This window comes from Camelus bactrianus, chromosome 31 (genome assembly GCF_048773025.1).
Source record: "Camelus bactrianus isolate YW-2024 breed Bactrian camel chromosome 31, ASM4877302v1, whole genome shotgun sequence".
In the NCBI taxonomy this organism is placed as follows: domain Eukaryota; kingdom Metazoa; phylum Chordata; class Mammalia; order Artiodactyla; family Camelidae; genus Camelus; species Camelus bactrianus.
The window spans coordinates 10,893,633-10,913,727 of NC_133569.1; the positions used below are offsets into that span (position 1 = coordinate 10,893,633).

General features: G+C 49.4%; 1 protein-coding gene and 1 long non-coding RNA gene across 5 annotated transcripts in view; one reads left to right on the forward strand and one right to left on the reverse strand.

Moving 5' to 3' along the window:
* PALLD (palladin, cytoskeletal associated protein) overlaps nt 1–20,095 on the forward strand; it is a 283,258-nt gene that overhangs the window by 70,931 nt on the left and 192,232 nt on the right. Inside the window, exon 1 of one of the 4 annotated variants that reach the window (XM_074355728.1) lies at nt 18,293–18,477. The exons of the other annotated variants lie outside the window; for them this stretch is intronic. The gene's annotated coding sequence lies outside the window, so the exon portion shown is untranslated. Of the gene's footprint in view, nt 1–18,292; nt 18,478–20,095 lie in introns of those variants that run through there. 4 annotated transcript variants of the gene reach the window in all.
* On the reverse strand, nt 14,876–17,949 carry LOC141575725 (uncharacterized). Its single transcript, XR_012503482.1, has 3 exons — nt 17,644–17,949; nt 15,693–15,798; nt 14,876–15,228 (listed from the first exon to the last, which is right to left on the reverse strand). It is a non-coding gene; the product is annotated as an uncharacterized LOC141575725 (long non-coding RNA).

Consider the following 20,095-nt stretch of genomic DNA (forward strand, 5'->3'; position numbering starts at 1 on the left):
ATGGCTGGTCCCAGAGCAGAACTGTTTGGGCACAAGTGCCCCCAGGTCAGTGAGGCTGGTTGTTGGTCACTTTGGATCAGAACGTCCCCAGGGCACTAGCTCAGGCCAGGCGCTGTACAGAGCAGTGACCCTTTGCTTTTTTCTCTTTTTTTAATTGGAGTAGAGTTGATTTACAATGCTGTGTTAATTCCAGGTGCAAAGCAAAGTGATTCAGTTATACACATAGACATTCTTTTTCAAATTCTTTTCCATTATAGTTTATTATTTCATTATAGCTCATTATTACTATGTTATGAATATAGCTCCCTGTGCTGTACAGTAGGTCCTTGTTGTTTATCTATTTTATATGTAGTGGTTTGTATCTGCTAATCCCAGACTCCTAATTTATTCCTCCCCCCTTTTCCCCCTTTGGTAATCAGAAGTTTGTTTTCTATGTCTGTGATTCTGTTTCTGTTTTATAAATGAGTTCATTTGTGTCAGTTTTTAGATTCCATATATAAGTGATATCATATGGCATTTTTCTTTCTCTTTCTGGCTTACTTCACTTAGAATGATGATCTCCAAGTCTATCCAGGTTGCTGCAAATGGCAATACTTTATTCTTTTTTATGGCTGAGTAGTATTCCATTGTGTAAATATACCACATCTTCTTTATCCAGGCATCTGTGGATGAACACTTAGGTTGCTTCCCTGTCTTGGCTGTTGTGAATAGTGCTGCTATGAACATTGGGGTGCAAGTGTCTTTTCTTAGTATTTTCATTTTCTTCAGATAAATACCCAGGAGTGGGACTGCTAGATTCTACCGTAAATCTACTTTTAGTTTTCTGAGGAGCCTCCATACTGTCCTCACAGTGGCTGCTCCAAACTGCATTCCCATCAGCAGTGCAGGAGGCTCTCTTTTCCCCACGCCCTCAACCACACTTGTTATTTCTTGTCTTTTTGTTGACGGCCATTCTGACAGGTGTGAGGTGATGTCTCACTGGGGTTTTGATTTGCATTTCCCTGATGTTGAGTGATGATGAGCATCTTTTCATGTGCCTGTAGGCATCTGCATTTCCTCTCTGGAAGAGTCTACTCAGGGCCTCTGCCCATGTTTTAATGGGGTTGTTTGGGGTTTTGTACTGTTGAGCATCTTGAGTTCTTTGTGTATGTTTGATATTAACCCCTTATCAGATGTGTCGTTTGTGAATATCTCCCCCCATTCTGTAGGAGGCCTGTTCATTTTGTTGATAGTTTCTTTTGCTCTGCAAACGCTTTTTGGCTTGATTTGGTCCCACTTGTTTGTTTTTGCTTTTGTTTCCCGTGCCTGAGGAGACAGATCCAAATAGACGTTGCCAAGCCTGATGTCAAAGAGCATCCTGCCTGCTTCCTTCTAGGAGTTTCATGGTTTCAGGTCTTACATTTAAGTCTCAAATCCATTTCAAGTTTATTTTTTGCAGGATGTGAGACAGCGGTCTAGTCTGATTCCTTTATAGGCAGCTGTCCAGTGTCCCAGCACCACTTACTGAAGAGACAGTCTTTCCCCCATTGTATTTTCTTGCCTCTGTCATAGATTAATTGACCGTATGTGCATGAGTTTATTTCAAGGCTCTCTGTTCTGTTCCACTGACCTCTATGTGTACGTTTATGCCAGCACCACACTGTTCTGATTACTTTGTAGTGCGTCTGACATCAGGGAGCGTGATGCCTCCAGCTTTGATCTTCTTTCTTAAGATTGTTTGGCTATTCAGAGCCTTTCCACATTCCATACAAATTTTAGGATTATTTGTTCCGTTCTTTGAAAATTGCCGTGGGTATTTTGATGGGGGTTGCACTGAGTCTGTAGATTACCTTGAGTAGTGTGGTCGTTCTAACAATATTAATTCTTCCACCCCATGACCATGGCTTACTTTCTGTCTCTTCGTGTCAGCTTCAGTGTCTTAAGTTCTGAGTACAAGTCTTTTACATCCTTTGTTAAGTTTATTCCCAGGTGTTGTATTCTTTTTGATGCAATTGTAAATGGGATTGTATTCTGAATTTCTCTTTCTGATAGTTCATTATTAGTGTATAGAAATGCAACAATGTGGAATCTGAAAAAAAAAAAAAAAAGGAACACTATGAACTTATCCACAAAACAGAAACAGACTCGCAGGCAGAGTAAACAATCTCATGGTTACCGCAGGAAGGGGGTGGGAAGGAATAAACTCGGGAGTTTGCAAATGTTAGCCACTATATATAAAAATAGATTTTAGGAAATTTCTTCTGTGAAGCACAGGGAACTATATTCAATATCTTATAATAACCTTCAATGAAAAAGAATGTGAAAACAAATACATGTTTGTATATGCATGGCTGGGACATTCATGGTTACCTGGTTACTGAAAACAAATACATGTTTGTATATGCATGGCTGGGACATTGTGCTGCACACACTGATACATTGTGACTGTTCTTCAATTTAAAAAAAAAAGAAAGAAAATTAAAAAAAAAGAAAAGCAGCAGATTGCTGCATGTTAAGTGCGTACCCTTCACCTGTACTCAATTCGTTTGTTCATTGTCAGTTCTAACGGCTTTGGGTGGAGTCTTCAGGGCTTCCGTGTACAGCAGAGCAACATCTGTGAACAGTGACCGCTTACGCCTTCCCATCCAACTTGGGTGCCTTTTACTGTGTTTGCTTTTCTTGTGTGATTGCTGACTTGGAGCAAGTGAGTTTGTGTGCACCCCTTTAAGAGCGGAGCCCTCTGGCTCTCCTGGTCATAAGCCCCACTGGTTTTCAAACCCAGTTAAAGGGGCCCTTCCTGTCCAGGGCTGGGTGCCCAACATGGAGCTCGACTCCCTTGCTCCTTAGGGAGGACTCCACGTTTGGGATGTCCCCCCTGCTTGTGGGTCGTGTTCCCGGGGTGTGGGTCCTGAGTGGCCCACATCTCCACCCCTCCGACCCATCTCGGTGCGGTCTTCCCTTTTCATGCTTCATCGTGGAAGAGCCGCTGTCCTCGTCCACAGGTCGTTCCCAGGGTTGTTCTGTGTGCAGCTGTGGTTCTGCTGTGTCCGAGGACAGGAGGAGGGGAGCTCCGGGTCCTCCTCTGCCACCATCTTGATCCCACTTCTCTATTTCTAAGGGATTTAAGAGGACCCTTTTGGTTACAAGAAACACAAAATCAACTTAAGCTAACACAATAAAAGATAATTATTAGAGTCAGAGAGCCCAGGGACAGGGATGTAAGGGGCCTAGGGGCAAAAGCTGCACCCCCAGGACTCTGCTCCTCTTTCTGCCTCCCCCACTTGCTGATGTCTCCGACCATCTCCTGGTCCACGGGGTGAGAACGCAGCCACCCGCGGCTCCCAGGTGTGCATGTGGTCAGTAAGAGGCAGTGCCTTCTCCGCAGGTCTCCCCCACAATTCCAGGGAGACTCTGGCTGGCCCACCTGGCCAGGTGCCCAACCAGAGCAGGATGGCATCCGAGCAGCACCCGTCAGCATGTGGTCTGGACGGAGAGCCCCTCCAGGGGGTCTGCGTGCTGTGCAACAAAAGTGACCTGAAACCTCACGGAGACGCAAGTCGGAAGCACGCCCGCGGCCCTCACCTGACTAGTCTCCATCTCAGGCTGGCTTAGTCTCCTCTCAAACACTGTACCTAGCGTTCCTCGAACTGTTACAGTGTTCGCCTTCGTGAGACCGAGACGTCGTGACCTGTGCCGGTCGGCAGGATCCTGCCTCCCGCAGAAGCACAGACCCATCACCGAGACTTCTGGCGCACAGCGCCCGGGCTCGCTGAGGCTTCCTGAAGCCGCTCGGGGAGGGTGACGTCACCCAGCGCACGTCAGCGCTTCTTACAAACCCTCCCCCGGTGTCCCGCCCGCCCCCCGGCCCCTGCTCTCGCAGTCCTTCTCCCTCACCCAGGGCTGGCTCTGCGGTTTCCTGGAGTTTGCTTTATTCAGACTTACTCCTGTGCCCCAGCGTGTATGACTCACTCCGACACTTCTTGGTTTCTTTCATTTTTCCCGTCCCGCTACTCTGACCCATGTCACAGACACTAGAAGATGAGGGAAGGGAAAGCCTTACCGAGCGTCGTCTTTCCTGAGTCGTTGCAGTTCTGCACGAAGCAGGGGCCGTCCCCACAGGGCCCTGAGTTCCTCGGTCCTGTCCTGACGCCCACCCCACGTCCTTCCTGTCTTCTGCGGAGGCGAGTCCAGTTCCTTCCAAGGCACCGGGGAGCCGTGTCTCTCCACGAGCTGGGGGTCTAGCATGACCCCGAGGTTGAACACTCGGCAGCAGGAGGAGCTGTATCTCGTGGTGAGATGCGAATTAGCCAGAATCTTGTTCCCACGTGAACAACAGAAAACCCAGTCGGCCGTGGCTTTAGTGACAGGGGGTGAGTCTCAATGCACAGTGGAGGTGGGTCCATCACAGTTTTTAGAGCTTTTGATTTTCATAAGAATTTCTTAATTAGGAGAGAAAGTTTACTACCATTTAATGGATGGATAAATTGACATTCGAGGCATTCAGTGATTTTTTTTTTTCCCTAAAGATTTGGTATTAAACTTAAATTCAGATTTCTTGGGTCTTTTTTTTAAGTTGAACTATAGTCAGTTTACAGTGTTGTGTCAATTTCTGGTGCACAGCATTATGGATCACTCACTCATACACATACAGATGTTCCTTTTCATATTCATTTTCATTACAGGTTACTGTAAGATATTGAATATAGTTCCCTGTGCAGTACAGTAGGACCTTGTTCTTTATCTATTTTATATATAGTAGTTAGTAACTGCAAATCTTGAACTCCCAACTTATCTCTTCCCACCTCCTTTCCACCCTGGCAACCATAAATTTGCTTTCTATGTCTGTGAGTCTGTCTCTGTTTTGTAAATAAGTTCATTTGTGTCTTTTTTTTTTTTTTTTTTTTTTTTAGATTCCACATATGAGTGCTATCATATGGTATTTTTCTTTCTCTTTCTGACTTACTTCACTTAGTATGATAGTCTCTAGGTCCATCCATGTTGCGGCAAATGGCATTTTTTATTCCTTTTTATGGATGAAGCTCTCTGCGCTGTCTGCTCAGAACCACAGGCTCACTCCTTGGGGAAGTCCGTCTTGCTAGTTTAATGGCTGAAGTTTCCACTTCTCCAATGCCTGGTCCCTGCCAGCATCCTTCAGTAACAAGTGAAGAGTAATGCAAGTGCTCTGGAGAAGGCACAAGAGAAAAGCTAGTTTCTAGTGTCACTCTTTGAAATGCATGGCATGCCTTTACATCTCTCAAATGCCTGTGTCTGTGGTCCTTGTGGGGTGACCTAGTCCTCTGACTGGGACTGGGGGCTTTCCTGGAACATGGGAGATTCAATGCCAAAACCAAGAAAGTCCTGGGCAAGCCCAGCCAAGGTGGTGGCCCTAGTTTACACCCAAGATGAACAGAGATGTTGCAGCATCACTGAGATCAAGGTCTTGAATGAGGCGGCAGGTGTTTTTGACGGCTGGGATGCTCAGGGAGCATCCACCGCAATTCTTTCCGAGCCCGCAGCCCGGCATCCTGCCCAGCCTCCTCTTCGCCTGTCCACAGGGCCTCTTCCTCCTCTTTGGATGTGTGTCCACCCTCTCCAGCCTTGACTGTGCTGCATCCTGAATCCCAGGCAACAGTGCCAGGAATGGAGGCAGGTTTTCGGTCTGGGTTGCCAGGGTCTGGTTGTGACACATACGTATTTGTGTTCGGGAGGAAAGTGATGGAGAGGACCCGTCCCTCCCTTGGCGGGTTTGAGGCGTGAGCGCAGCGCTGCATGTGTAGATGTGAAGTGATAAGAAATAACGAGCATCTGTTGTGACCCCGAGTCTCCCAGGAGAAGCCGAAGTGTCCCCGCTCCTGCTGGCTCCGGAGACTAGAATTCATTGTGGATAAAGGCGGGAGACTTGAACGAATCTGTCGGCAAAGGGCCAATAATTATTTTAAACCACGGGAGCAGCCCCACCTTAATACCAGGTGGATCCCATGGATCCCACTAAGTTGTGCCAGCCTTGTGCAGAAAAGCTGAGCCGTGCAGCGCAGAGCCAGCTGCACTGAAGACCCCACAGCGTGAGTCTTCTGGTTTGTAGCCGGGAATTCATTCAAAGATGGTGCCCGGCGTGGGCTAGCAGACTCTCCAGTCTCGTGAAGAAAATGAAAAGTGTCTATCTCTTGGTTTGGTTTTTGCCTCTTGTGGTCTGTCTGTTTTGTTTGTTTGTTTGTTTGTTTTGCCATCACATGGCCACCACATTGGTCTTCATTGTTTCTTTCTTAAAAGTCCTGGACTTTACTATTATTGCAAAAGACACTGTGGACTCTGTCACTCGTGTTTAAAAAGTAATACTAGCAGTAAGTTAGTGGGAAGCCCAGGGCAGGGATGGTGGTGCTGGAGGGGCACTGGGGAGGCAGGGCAGCTGCCCTGGGCTGGAGGGGGTTTCTGCCAGAGGTCTATTCTTCTCTGGAAACTGCTCATGTGTGTATCATACATGTTTGAAATAACTTTCTCCAATTTGGAAAACCATGAAGCCTCAATAAACAAATGGAACGTTGGCAAAGAGCAGCTTTACAGGCCCCACGCACGCCTTTACAAGCGCTTATTAAAGGGGCTCATGTTGCCTGTGTTTTTGGGGACAGAACCCTCGCGCTAAACCACCCTTCCAGATGTGGCCGGGCCCCTCCGGTCACTGGCTGGGGGAAATCGCTCACGTGTCATTATTTTTTCTGAGAGTTCGTAAGAAAAGGGCCTCATGCTGGGAAAGGAGCTGGGAGCACCACGAGATGAAGTCTATCCCCGTTAACCATGCCTGTGTCTTCCCCAAGCCCGTCCTCCCCCTGCCCTGCAGTGACAGCCTTGAGGGCAGGGCCTTTCCCGGGAGCTGTCTGAATCCTCTGGAGCTGAACCCAGGAGGGGAAGGCTGCAGCAGCCATAGCAACAGGCTGCAAATGCGTAAGACCTGCGACAGGAAGAGGCTGAGGGACTGGGGTCACGTGATTAAAGGAGATGCTGAGAGAGAGAGAGAACTCGGGGCGGGGGGCAGACTTCTTGCAAGGCATCTTTTTATTTATTTTTTCTTAATTGAAGTAGAGTCGGTTTATAGCGTCGTGTTGGTTTCTGGTGCACAGCACAGTGACTCAGTTATACATGTATATTCTTTTTCACAGTCTTTTTCGTTACAAGCTGTTACAAGGTATTGAACAGTTCCCTGTGCTGTGCAGTAGGGCCTTGTGTTTATCTGCTTTATATATGGTAGTGTGTATCTGCTCATCCCAAACTCCCAATTCTTTTGGGTGCTTTTGCCCTAATTCCTAGAGAGGATGCTAAATTCACACATACACACACACACACACGTACACACACAAACACACTTTTATAAAACATTACTTTTTTAACTTCATATAAAAATATGGAGAATAGATACATTCATGCTTCAGTTCTGCACACTTTCTGTCCAAACATCATGAAAATAGACACATGATTTTGATTCTCTTAAAGCCAAGCTGCGGCCTGTACCCCGAGGGATGGGGCACCAGGCAAAAAGAACACGCTTCGTCTCCATTAAAATCTAGCCACACACAGTCTGGGGTCACGAAGACAGTCTCCTCACAGATTCAAAGGGAAGCAGCAGACGTGGGCTCCGAGGCCGGTGTCCGGCCCGTGCCCTTGGGTGGCAGCAGGAATTCCTGACGCTGCCTTTCAGCAGGGCACGGAGGCAGGGTCTGCGTCCTCCCCGGGTGAGGTCGTGCTTATGTTCAGTCTCCAGGGGATCAGGACCACATGTCGCTGGCCCCACCGGGTGGGGGGCCTGGACCTCGTCCCCAGGGAGACCCTCAGGGCCCCACCAGGTGGAGGGCCTGGACCTTGTGCCCAGGGAGGTCCTCAGGGCTCCACCGGGTGGGGGGGCCTAGACCTCGTCCCCAGGGAGGTCCTCACGGCTGACGGCGGCGGCATCTCAAGGCCGGGGGCTTGTGACTCCTCTCGCTGTATCTGCGATGTGTCAGTCACCCAAGCCGTGAGCGTCAGACGTTCTGAACCCAGCAGGGACACGCGCTGAGGAGCCTACCAGCAGGAGACCCATTTGTGAATAATCCCTGCCTTGTGGTCAGACGGGGGACAACTGCCTCAGCCAATTTACGAGGTCTCTGCCTTCAGACTGTGGACAAAAAGGCCTTGTTGCCGGCTGGGGAAAGCTATTTATGATGTGATTGTTAAAGAAGGAATGATAGTGTTACCATTTTTCACTCTTTTTTTTTTAAAACAGTCCTTGGTTTTCGAGGACCGCTACAGTATTTTTTGCCTATTCTTCGCATCCTCTTTTTGGCTGTGAATTTGAACTGGGCTGTATTTCAAGGAGTCAACCTGAATTTTGTGACCAAAAGTCTGTAACCATAGACACCCTGCCTCATGTGGTACGCTCCCCACTCTGTCTTCTTTCCAACTTGTTTTATTTAAACTCATGGGGAGAAGGAATTCTGAGGCTGTGTAATTCTTTTGAGGTGGTTAAACCTTTTCTCATTTCAGACATTAACTGTAAAAAAAATGTACATTAGCTATTTTTTAAAGAATGAATCCTAGATTTAAAAAATATCCAAAAATTAATTCACAGAATTTAAAGAATATTTTGTTGATCTCGTTGTCTCTTCTTTTTTTTTTATTGAAGTGTAGTTGATTTACAATGTTAGCCTCAGGTGTACAAAAGTGATTCAGCTATACATATACATACATATATATTTTCTTTTCAGATTCTTTTCCATTATATGTTATTACAAGAGATTGAATATAGTTCCCTGTGCTCTATGGTAGGTCCTTGTTGTTTACCTATTTTATATACAGTGATGTGTGTCTGTAAATCCTCAACCCCTAATTTATTCCTCCCTGCCCTTTCCCCTTTGGTAACCATAGTTTGCTTTCTATGTCCATGAGTCTATTTTCGGTTTATAAATAAGATTTTTATCACTTTTTTCCCACATGTAAATGATACCATATGATATCTGTCTTTCTCTGTCTGTCTTTCTTCACTTAATATGATCATCTCCAGGTTCATCCATGTTACTACAAATGGCGTTATTTCATTCTTTTTTATGGCTGAGTAGTATTCCATTGTATAAATACACCACAGCTTCTTTTCCAGTCACCTGTTGATGGACATTTAGGTTGCTTCCATGTCTTGGCTATTGTAAATAGTGCTGCTCTGAACATTGGGGTGCAGGTGCCTTTTCAAGTTAGAGTTTTCTCTGGACACATGCACCCTCTCTTCTTACCAAGAGAAAGGACTTGCTTTTCTTTCACTCCACAGACCCCACTGCAGCCACCAGAGCAGCGGGTTTGATACATATATCGTTTCATGAGAGGAGGAACAGATGGGGTTCATTTTAAGTGAGTTCCTAGGTTTCATCAGACCCTCTACTCTCTCCACCTGGTTTCTGTTTGGAGCCCATCAGGTATTTCCCACGAGGCAGGTGGGTCCCTATCCATTTGCACCAAAGTCACCTGAATGAGGAGGAGGTGGCTGGAAAGATTTGACAATTCCTGGGTCCCATCCCAAATCTACCAAATCAGAATCTCTGACAGTGGCTCCAAGAATCTGAATTTTTACCAAGCTTCCCGGGAGATTCTTAAGATGCTAAATCTGGAGAATGACTGCCTGGGATTCCCTAGTGAATCTGGAAGGGAGGCTGACAGCCTTGCAGGCGGCTTACCCCAAAACCACGACTCCCCCATCCTCAAGGGACAGAAACCCCGTCTCTTCTGTGTTCTCAGCTCTCTGACCACGGGCTGCAACTGTCTGACTGAGTCCAGGCCTCCGCGGAGCTGTGGGCAGAAGTGAAAGACAGCAGACACATGCCCGCTGCCTCTCCCTTCTTCCTGGAGTAGGAACCGACACTCAAACGTCCACCTTAGAAATGAGGCCACGACAGTCATGATGCCAACATAGCATCCTAACTTTACATCTCTCTTACGTGATAGAGGAATGAATATGTCTGTCTGGTTCCATCATAAGTCACCCACGTTTGTGTTTGGTGTTGTCTTCAGGTGGGAGGTGCTACGTGCAGGTGACCCTAATCCTAAATGATCTAGACCCCAAGAAACGCAGGCTCCTTCCCCTCCACAGCCCCAGAACCTGCCTGTTACCAATAAGCTGGTTTCTTAAAGCCAAGTGGTCCTCGTGAGGAATGAGGTTTGGAGAGAATTTCTCAGTCTGGACCTGCAGCCTTGGGGTCAGCAGAGCGGGGACGGGGCTCATCAGGGTGTGGGGGCCCGGCAGCCTCGTGTGATGGTCAGCACTCGAGAAAGGGGCAGCAGGGTGATTGCCGTGGAGCCAGACCGCCGTCTGAGTTCTGGCCCTGCCCCCATACCTCAGCAGGTGACCCAGTGCCTTTGGACCTCAGTGTCCTGCACACGTCAAACCACCCTTGCAAGGTCATACAAGGTCACTATGAGAACGAAGTGCTGCATATAAAGCCCGCCATGGCAATAATAATTTATCTCAATAGACGGTAACGCATGTGAGTGTTGGTTTTGGAAACGGCAGGAAGAAGGGAAGGCAGTCACTAGGGAGGGCAGCCATGGAGCCCCTCCACCACCCACCGCGAGCGACCTTCTTCCAGCCTGGGAGGTAAATGCTGTCAGGGGCTGGGGTTTGGAGGGAGAGAGAGATGTTTCAATAGGTTGTGTATTTTTATTTTAGTTCTTTCTGGGTTATTTTTTTCAGTGGAGTGCTGGGGATGGAACCCAGGACCTTGTGCATGCTAAGCACGTGCTCTACCCCGGAGCTGCACCCTCCTCCCCAAAGTCAGCTTCTTAACAGATGTAAGGTTGTGTTACCTGTTTCATCTCGAATGAACGAGTTAAGTGGTTGAATTTATTAGCATAAGTTTGTATTGTTCATAATACACAGGACCTTCTCATTATTCACTTACTGTCTGTAGGATCAGTGGTGATGTCACTTTTTTTTGGTTGCATTTTTGTTGTTGGTTTTTTCGGGGGGGGGCAGCTTATTAGGTTTACTTATTTACTTATTTTAATGGAGGCACCGAGGGCTGAACCCAGGACATCGTGGGGGCTAGGCGTGCGCTCTGTCCCTGAGCTTCAGCCTCCCCTCGGAAGGGTTCTGAAGCCCCAGGACTGCAATGCGGAGTCATGGAAAGTCCTACATTGTTTCATTGTTTCGTTGTTCTTCAGGAAGGAAAGAGATTCTAAGGAGTGCAGGGGGCTTGCGGGGCGTGGGGATGGTGAGAGGCAGCGGCAGAAAGGAGGGAGCCCCCTAGCCAGTTTGATGAGGTCGTAGCATCTGCCTCACAGGATGTTGGTTCGGAGCAGTGAGTGAGATCATCGCGTCCCGAGCTGCGTGAGTCGAAACGAGCCGCTCCGTGCATGGTTTTGTTGCACATCCAGACCCCAGGCGACACTCCTGGGGTAGCAGGAAGTCCCTAGTATGTCCACTGGTGCCGGTGACCCTCCCCCCCCCCAGCAGGACGGGAAAGGGAGACTTAGGGCACCCTCCTTTCCAAGGCTGCACCAGCCACGTCCTTACAGGACGTCCAGCAAATAACGTCAGTGCATCTCAAACATTTCGTCTCACGCCAGCGATGTCGCTTTTTAGCTCCTTTCATTGTGCAAAAAGAAAATTGACAGGCGGCCACATTTGAATATTGGGGGAGAGGCGGAAATGTCTTCTGAATACAGCGGGGGGTGGGCAGGGGCTGTCCTCCCCACACCGCGGTTGAGTCTCCAGGTAACATTAGGGGCGACGGATGCTACCTGCAGCCTCGGCCCAGCCCCGAGAGAGCTCTTCCCTGCGAGGAACACACGGGGAGATATGAACACGTGTTCACTCACAGGCTTCACTCCTGCTTACGCCTCAGTGGCACCACCTGCTAGGTCTTTGTAAATCGTTTTGTAAAATGTCCTTTACACGCTGGACACCCTCCTGCACTCAGCTTCTGGAAGGAATGCTGATGTTGATCACACCCTTAATTCAACACCCAACCTACCCGGATGGCCGGTGCCCTGAATGCGGTCCTCAGGGAAGTGGGAGCCCGGACGTGGCCAAGCCCTGACTGCCCTTCCCCTGGGAGCATGGGCTGGGGCCAGGGCCACGCTGGGTGGGAGCCTCGGGGGGAGCGTGGTCCTCACCTGGACACTACAGGCATCTTTGCCCCGTGGTGGGAAAGCAGGGTCCGCTTTCTAAGCAGACAGGTGACTGAAGGGCTAGGGAGAAGGGGTGCAGAGGCCAGGATGGGAAGGGGCCGAGAGGGACCAGGCTGGGATGAGGAAGGAGATGGGGCGGGGAGAAGCCCGCGTGGCCTGCCCGCCCTGGAGCACTGAAAGGGCTTTGCTATCAGCCCAGTCGCGATGACGGCCGGCCGCTTCCTTGTCATCACCGATTATGACCCAACCCCACCTAGGAGGCAGGATGGTGACCCCGGCTGTGTGGGCAGAGACAGACAGGAGGTCGTCTGGCTGGAGAGACTGGGGGCAGAGAGGATGGGTGGAGACTTTAGGGGCCTGATACCTCTCACCCTGCCTCAGGCACCTTCCGATAAGACATATCGGATCACTGGGGCCTGAACTGTCGGGACGGGAGTGACTAAGGAGTCTGTCTTCATAATTTATGACTAGCTCCAGGGTTACCTTATGCAAACCATGTTCTAGAGCTCTAATCAGGGTCAAACAGACATTTCTGAAACTCCTCTCTGCTAGTGGATTCCTTAGAAGAACAGAATCCAGAGTCTGGTCCCACCCCGGCCTCTCCTGCACGGCGCTCTCAACTGTAACCAAACTCAGTTGTAAACAAGACCAAGGGGTTTTGCAATGAAGAGGATTGTTGGGGTCCTAACCAAGGATGAACAGAGGTGACGAAGTCCTGCAGACCCGTCCACACACATCCCTGACTCCCAGTGAGAACATTCAGGGGGACAGGGGGAAACACACAGCTGCCCCGAAACAGGACAGAATCAGTGGAATCCAAGCCACAAACCACCCCAGCTAACCATGCAGTCAGCACACATGATTAATTATACTTCTGTTCTTTTTTGCGTTAATGGAGATTACAAAACAATTGTCCTCCAACCGGCAAAAAAAAAAAAAAAAAAAAAAAAATCAGGGAACCTAACCAGAAAGATGTCTAAATTACACTGCTCCAGGAAAAGAGTAAGCCTCAGAGTCATGGAGAGGCATCGTGTTATGCTGAGGTCAGATCTGTGTCTGCTGGGCAACTCTGGGGCCAAGTGGAGGTTGGCTTGGGGGAGGCAGCCTGGACAGCCTTGCCCCCCAGCAGTGCTACCTCCCCGCTCACCCAGCCTGGCTCCCACCCCAGGAAGAGAACATACGTGTCAGGAGAAAAGTCCAGACTTCACGTGCAGACCCCGCCTAGCTTCCCAGCTGCACTGTGGACACCTGCCTCCAAATCTCGGTCAGAATTAAATGATACACGTGTGAAGAGACCACAGGTAGTCAGGACTCCACCAGTGTTATTTCCCTCCCACCTCTTTATTTTTATCAACTAATACAACGCTCCAGACCAGTGATTCTCAGACTAGAGGGTTTTTTATTCTTTAAAAACAAAAACAAAAACAAAAACAAAAACAGAAACAGAAAGACTCACAGACATAGAAAACAAACTTGTGGCTACTGGGTGGGGGAAGGGGGTGGAGAGGGATAAACTGGGAGTTCAGGATTTGCAGATACCAACTACTATATATAAAATAGATAAACAGGTCCTACTCTACAGCACAGGGAACTATATTCAATTTCTTGTAATAACATATAATGGAAAAGAATCTGAAAAAAAATATGTTATGTATGTGTATAACTGAATCACTTTGCTGTACATCTGAAACTAACACTGTAAATCAACTACACTTCAATAAAATAAAAAAAAAAATTTTTTAAAAGGGAAAAAAAACCCAACCACCAGACACTGCCCCCACCCATACACAGGCCCTCGGTCAACAGACACGCAGCCCCACCCCCAGGTGGCTGACACCTGGCCTTCGTCCCTCGCCCATCCCCAGGCCCTTCCTCCCCACACCCCAGCTCTGCATTCCTTTGCTGTAGACGCTGTGGGTATAAAAGGCGCAGACTCCACCCCGGATCACGAGGGGGCTTTCCTTTGCATGACCACAGCATAAGCATTTGTCCATCCCTGTGGGATTTTTATGAGGCTTCTCAGAATGTTCAGAATTCCAGTCTTGCTCAAGCAGGGTCTCCCTCGTCAGCATGGTTCAGATATGCAATCCTGGGACAACTCGGGAATTTCCGGTTAGAAGAAAACATAATCCTGAAGTACCTCGATGTGAAAGATTGCCATGTGTTTCCTCCGCTCCCCAGAAAAAGCCTGTGGACATGCCTATGTTTCCTTTAATGTGAGGCTGTGTTAAGCTGACTGTGACCTCCCTGTCCCCAGCCCCAGAAGGGAAGGGGCATCACTGGGCTGAACTGGGTCCTGACTTCAGGATCTTGTTAGCATCTTGTTACATGACCACTGTATGCTTCTTTCTTTACTTTAAATTGAAGTATAATCAGTTACAACGTGTCAGTGTCTGGAGTACAGCATAATGTCCCAGTCACACATATATGTACATATAGTTGTTGAGGACTGAATAAATAAGCCATAGAAAATAATAAAATAATGCCATTTGCAGCAATGTGGATGGACCACCATATGCTTTTAAATCTGAAAATAATTGACCGGACTCTCCTGACAGAGCATGCCTCCAGGGCCTAAGTTTGAAAATGACTCACAGGGACCCTGTGATGTTCTATCTGAGCTTTTGGAGGGAGGGGCCCTGGGGTAGGACCACACTCAAACTGTCCTCAAGAGATGAGGGCCTCTTTTATTTCAAAGTTTCCCCTGAAAAGTGGATTCCAATAAGAAGACCCTCCAGTGTTCAACAGTGTTAGTATTGAGAGCAAAACCTCTGATCACTTTACTTCTTATGATCTGAAGCTCTGCCTTCAAGGCCCTGGAACACAGCTCTGCTCACGTCAGGGCCTTTCTGTAGTTTACCTGAAAGCTGAATTGTCTGAGTACTTGTGTAAGAAATGATGAGGACATAAAATTTGGAGACGCTCACCCCATCTATGTGACGGGGAGCCCTGCTCTCCTAAACTCGGCATGACCAGGAGCGTCAAAGGGGATACTGTGTCAGGCTGTCCAAGTGAGATGTCATTCGCACCACCAACACAATGGCCATTCTAAGCTGAATCTGAAAGCAGTTGTTTGAATTTACTCCATTGTAGAAATATTGGGGAACCCTGAAAATAAAAACACTGTAAATACAAGCCTAAAGGAAAAATACAAACATGTTTTGCTCATGAAACAGCGCATAGGTACTCAGGTAAGCAAAGCCTCAGGTAGAACACAATTCTGTCCCTGAAGATGAGGGATCAGCTGAAGAGCAGTTGCAGAAGCTACACCCACTGTTTGGGGACAGGAGGTGCAGGACAGGGAGCAGGGTGCAGGCAGCACACGGCATCGCAGACTGAAATCCTGTCCATGAGAGACACACACGGATCAGAGTGGCTCAGGAGTCAGCGTGGAGGAGGAAGCAGAGACACGCCAGGCTGAGGGAACTGCAGACAGAGCAAGGCTGGGCCCTTACTGCCAGATAAGGCAGGATGCAAGCCAACATGTAAATATACCAAGGAGAAGGGCACTTTGTGATGCCGAGCTGACAAAACTCAAAATGAGGCTGTAACAACTATGAACACATACTCACCAAGTAACACAGCATGCACCTTATAAAGCAGACTTTGCAGAAGATGTCAAGAGAAATATATCTAAGAGAAAACTCTCTCAGTCTATTACAGATCAAGTCAAAATACCTGCAGTTCAGAGAAGACATAAATAACATCATTAATAAGATATACATTATTCAAGTTTATCCTGAACATACAGGCAACCCTGTTCTCCCAGGTGACCAAGGAACAGACATAAAAATTGTCCATAAATCAGGCCACAAAGAAAGTCAATCAATCCCTAAAGACAGAAATATTACAGATAATATTCTTTGATCACAATGCCATGACACAAAAAAGGTCAAAATCTCAATTATGAATGCCAATGAAAAAATTGTAAATAAAATATTAGCAAGTAACACCTATCAGAACATTAAATAATAATGACCATGACTCAGTGGAGTTTATTACAGGAATGCAAGAATAGTTCATTACTAGGAAATTCATTCTATTCCATCAAATTAATAGAGCTAAGGAGAAAAATCATATGATCATTTCTAAAGATACTAAAAATAAAAAAGCATTTGGACAAAAGCCATTTCAGACCCCTCCACCGTCCACAAGGTGAGCAGATTTGCTGAAGAGGGCTGCCTGGGTGTCTGAGAGCTGAGATCACGGTGACTACATCCTGAGCGATGCCACCCCCTCGTCCCCAACTATTCTCCCGCCTTTGCCTGGGCGTTGTCATCAGTGAAGTATTCCTCCTGATTCACAGAGGAAAGGTTGTTCTAAGCCCTTCCTGGAGAAGAGGAGGTGGTGAGGACCTGAAATGTGTGTTAGAGAGACTCCCCGCTTCCAGCATCACTGTGATGACTTTCGGGGGAACCCCAGCCCCTGACTGTTATTCAGTGACTCCAGTTATAAGGGTAGAGAAAAAAGAAAAGGACATATCCCCTACCAGAATATTTGAAAAGCAAACTCAACTCATCCTTTATTAACTTTACATTGGTTCCCAAAGAGAGAGAGAAATTACCTAAGGGAGAAAAAAATGGAATATTTCATGACCCATCACTTCCTCAGGATAATAAAATAAAGATGGGCACTAAGCTCAACGTTTTACTTTCATTCCAAAAAAAAAATTTTTTTTGTACCATCCCTGTTTTGGACCTTTCAAGATGAATTTATTTCTGGAAGACACTTTCTGATACGGCTTCTAATTGACTTCAAGAGTCTGTCGTGCCACTAACTTTTTATATGCTACACCAAAGTTAATAGCTTCGTGGCCCCTTATGAATTTCTTCGTTAAATTTCCAAATGCAGTCCTGGTTTTCCGTTTCTCAGACTGACCAACAACCAGCAGTTCTGTGACTCAAAGATGGGGAACACTGCAAGTTGTGAAATAACCTTTTAAAATGTTTAAAACTGCGCCCCGTCTGCCAGTCAGGTCTAGCTGGCGAGTAAGCAGGTCTTTATTGAACAGTTGGTCCTGTCTCTCCTGTTTCCCCAGAATATCTGTGTTGTGGCTGAGTCACTCTGACACAATGCACAGAAAGACAGTAGGGCGACCAGACACACATCTCACAGTGAGTCCCAGCCTTGGGTCTGTTCCCTACATGTGGGTGGAGAGGCTTGATTAATGACAGACTTGTTCAACATACAAAAGAACAAAGCTCAGATTTATTCTTGGCATTCCTCTTCCTAGGGGCTTGGTGGGTGATGTGGTAATTAATTTATAGCTTTGCAGTGAGGCAACATCAGAGAAGCCATTTAATTCATGAGAAGGAAGGCAGATGGAGAGTGTCACTGAGGATACCCCCCGTGGGAGGGTAGGGAGGGAGATCAGGATGGAAGCTGATCTCTGTTAAAACCAATACAAACCCACTGCTAGCTACTACCCGGATTTCCTCCCAAGCTGTCTTGAGAGACGCGAGGTTGACTGAACCGGGTCTTAGGGAAAGGCTTCAGGAACCGAGGGGGCAACTTGCTTATTACCTGCTCCCGGGCGGCTGCTCCGTCGGCCTGCGGAAGAGCGCTGCTCTGTGTGCGCAGGGCCTGCAGTGACGGGGACGGAGCGCCTTCCCTTCCTCTCAGCCTCATTTCTGAAAGTTAGTGGCTCTGCTCTCTGGGACACCCCCTCCCCGTCTCCAGCAGCCGCCTGGACACACCCTCTCCCCCTCCCCTGGTCCCAGGACACATCCCCGCCTCCTCCCAAGCAGCCTCAGGACTTACCCCCTCCCCTTCCCCGACCCCCAGGACACACCCCCACCCCCTCCCTGGCCCCAGGACACGTCCTCACCCCCTCCCCAACAGCCCAGGGACACACCCCCTCCCTCCCCGGCCCCAGGACACACCCTCTCCCCCTCCCCGGCCCCAGGACACACCCCCTCCCCTCCCCAGCAGTCCGGGGACACACCCTCTCCTTCCGCGGCCGTAGGACATGTCCCCACCCCCTCCCCGGCCCCAGGACGCGTCCCCACCCCCTCCCCAGCAGCCCAGGGACACACCCCCTCTCCTCCCCAAAAGCTCTGGGACACATCCCCGCCCCCTCCACCGGCCCCAGGACACACCCCTCCCCTCCCCGGCCCCCCTCTGACACGCAGGCCCCCCTCCGCCGGAGAGGCCGCGGGGCCGGCGACGCCGAGACGTCTTCCCGCCGCCTGCGCGCCGGGCTGCTGGCGGCTGCGCTGCGCGCCCGCTTTCTCCGCGGCGTCCCGCCTCCTCCAGCGGATCCAGAGCCCGGCGTGGCGAGCGGGGAAGAGCTGAGCTCCCTCCGAAAGACCCCGGGAGGAGACGGCTTCGGGCCAGAGGGTGTTCGCCGCTCGGCTGGTGAGTGACGGCGTCCGAGCTGCGCGGGGCGCGGGGGCCACACTGCGCCGCGGTCCCCGCAGGGACGCAGGTGCCCGGGGCCAGGCGCGCTCTCGGCGGCGGCCCGAGGTGGTCCCCAGCTCTCCCCGCGCCTCTCTGGGGGGCGTGGGGGCTCCTGCTCCCGCAGCTTCTCGGCGGTTACGGCTGGGGGAGGGGAGGGGAGAGAGGCACGAGGCTGAATTTCTCCTTTTTCTCCATTAAAAAGTGACACTTGGAGAGAAGCTTCTCTTGCAGGCGTCTCTGCGCCTGGAGCGGTTTGCACCGGGTGTGTCTGTAGTCCAGGTCCTTTGTCATCTGCCCCATCCCTGGCCGAAGTGGAAGGAGGCTTTCCCAGGGCGGCGGCCTCTGACAGCCTGGCTGCGCCCGCCGCTGAATGGAGCGGGGCTGCAAACACTCTAAGGGAGGGTTTCATGGTGTTTCCCGTGAGAAATCTGGGTGTTTCTACTCTTGTTGCTCTTCGGTTGCCTGAAAGTTGTTTGCTGGCACGTTTGTTTTCTTGGGTTTCCCTCGAGTGCAGTCCTTTGTCTGACGAGGTCAGAAGGGGCACTCCCGCTCGCCGGTCCTCCTGGAAGCCCTCTGGAGGGGCGGCCTTCAGCTGGCTGTGTTCTCGGGGAAGCAGGCGGCTGGCAGAATGCAACAGGGAAGAATGCATTCCTGACGACTCGTCTGCCCTGGAAAGACCAAGCCGGAAAGCTGACATCCCCCGTTAGTTTTCATGGAAAGCGCTGCCGGCACAGTTCTGTAAATACTTCGTGTTGGTGAATTCTTGGAATTAGCTAGTCCAGAAGTAACCTGCATAGCTTTTAAAGAGGGGTTTCCCCCAATCCACCTGCACCATGAGCATTAGGACCCTGACACCTGGGCTTCCCAGGGGTGTGGACGTCACCTCTCGCTTGGCAGGCAGGTAGGCAGTTGATGAAATGGGTGACGAGGCATGTGACAAGGGCCAGGAAGGAGGACCACCTGAGAAGGGGGCTGGAGTTGGTTTTCAACTTTGGATGAAGACGAGGATGATCCAGGCCCTGGGATGCAGCTTAGCATCCTGGTGGGTTATGTTGAGTCCTGTCCACGTGGTGGGAAGGACTTTGCATAGTCCTGCTCACACTTCCAGGTGGAGCTCAGTGGGACGCTTGTTTACTTCTGTGTGGATAGATCCCCGGGAAAGCTCTGCTGAACCCAGCGATTTCAAAACGTAGGTCCTAGCTCGTAATTGCCCACATAGTGGCAGTAGGTTGTTTCCAGTAATCCGAGAGCCTTCCATTTTCTCCAGCCATTGTTTTAGAGCTTCCGTGAAATATTATGAGCGTGCATTTGGGCTCTCCCCTCACCCCCACCTGAAACGGGCAGGAGTCCTTGGGCATCTGGTGAAGAGTGCTGCCAGACATGGTACCAGGCTGTAAAGTAGCACGTTCCTGAAAAGTCTGTGACCACTAGACTTGTGTGCTGCTCGCCAACTGTGTGATGTTTTCGCTGTTCCTCGGGGGACAAGACCTGCTTTCCCTACCACGGTGTTTTCATTTGTCGTTTGTGTGTTCGTTGTGTGGATTTGCTGGCCCTTGTTTTCGCTTTCTGCTAGTGA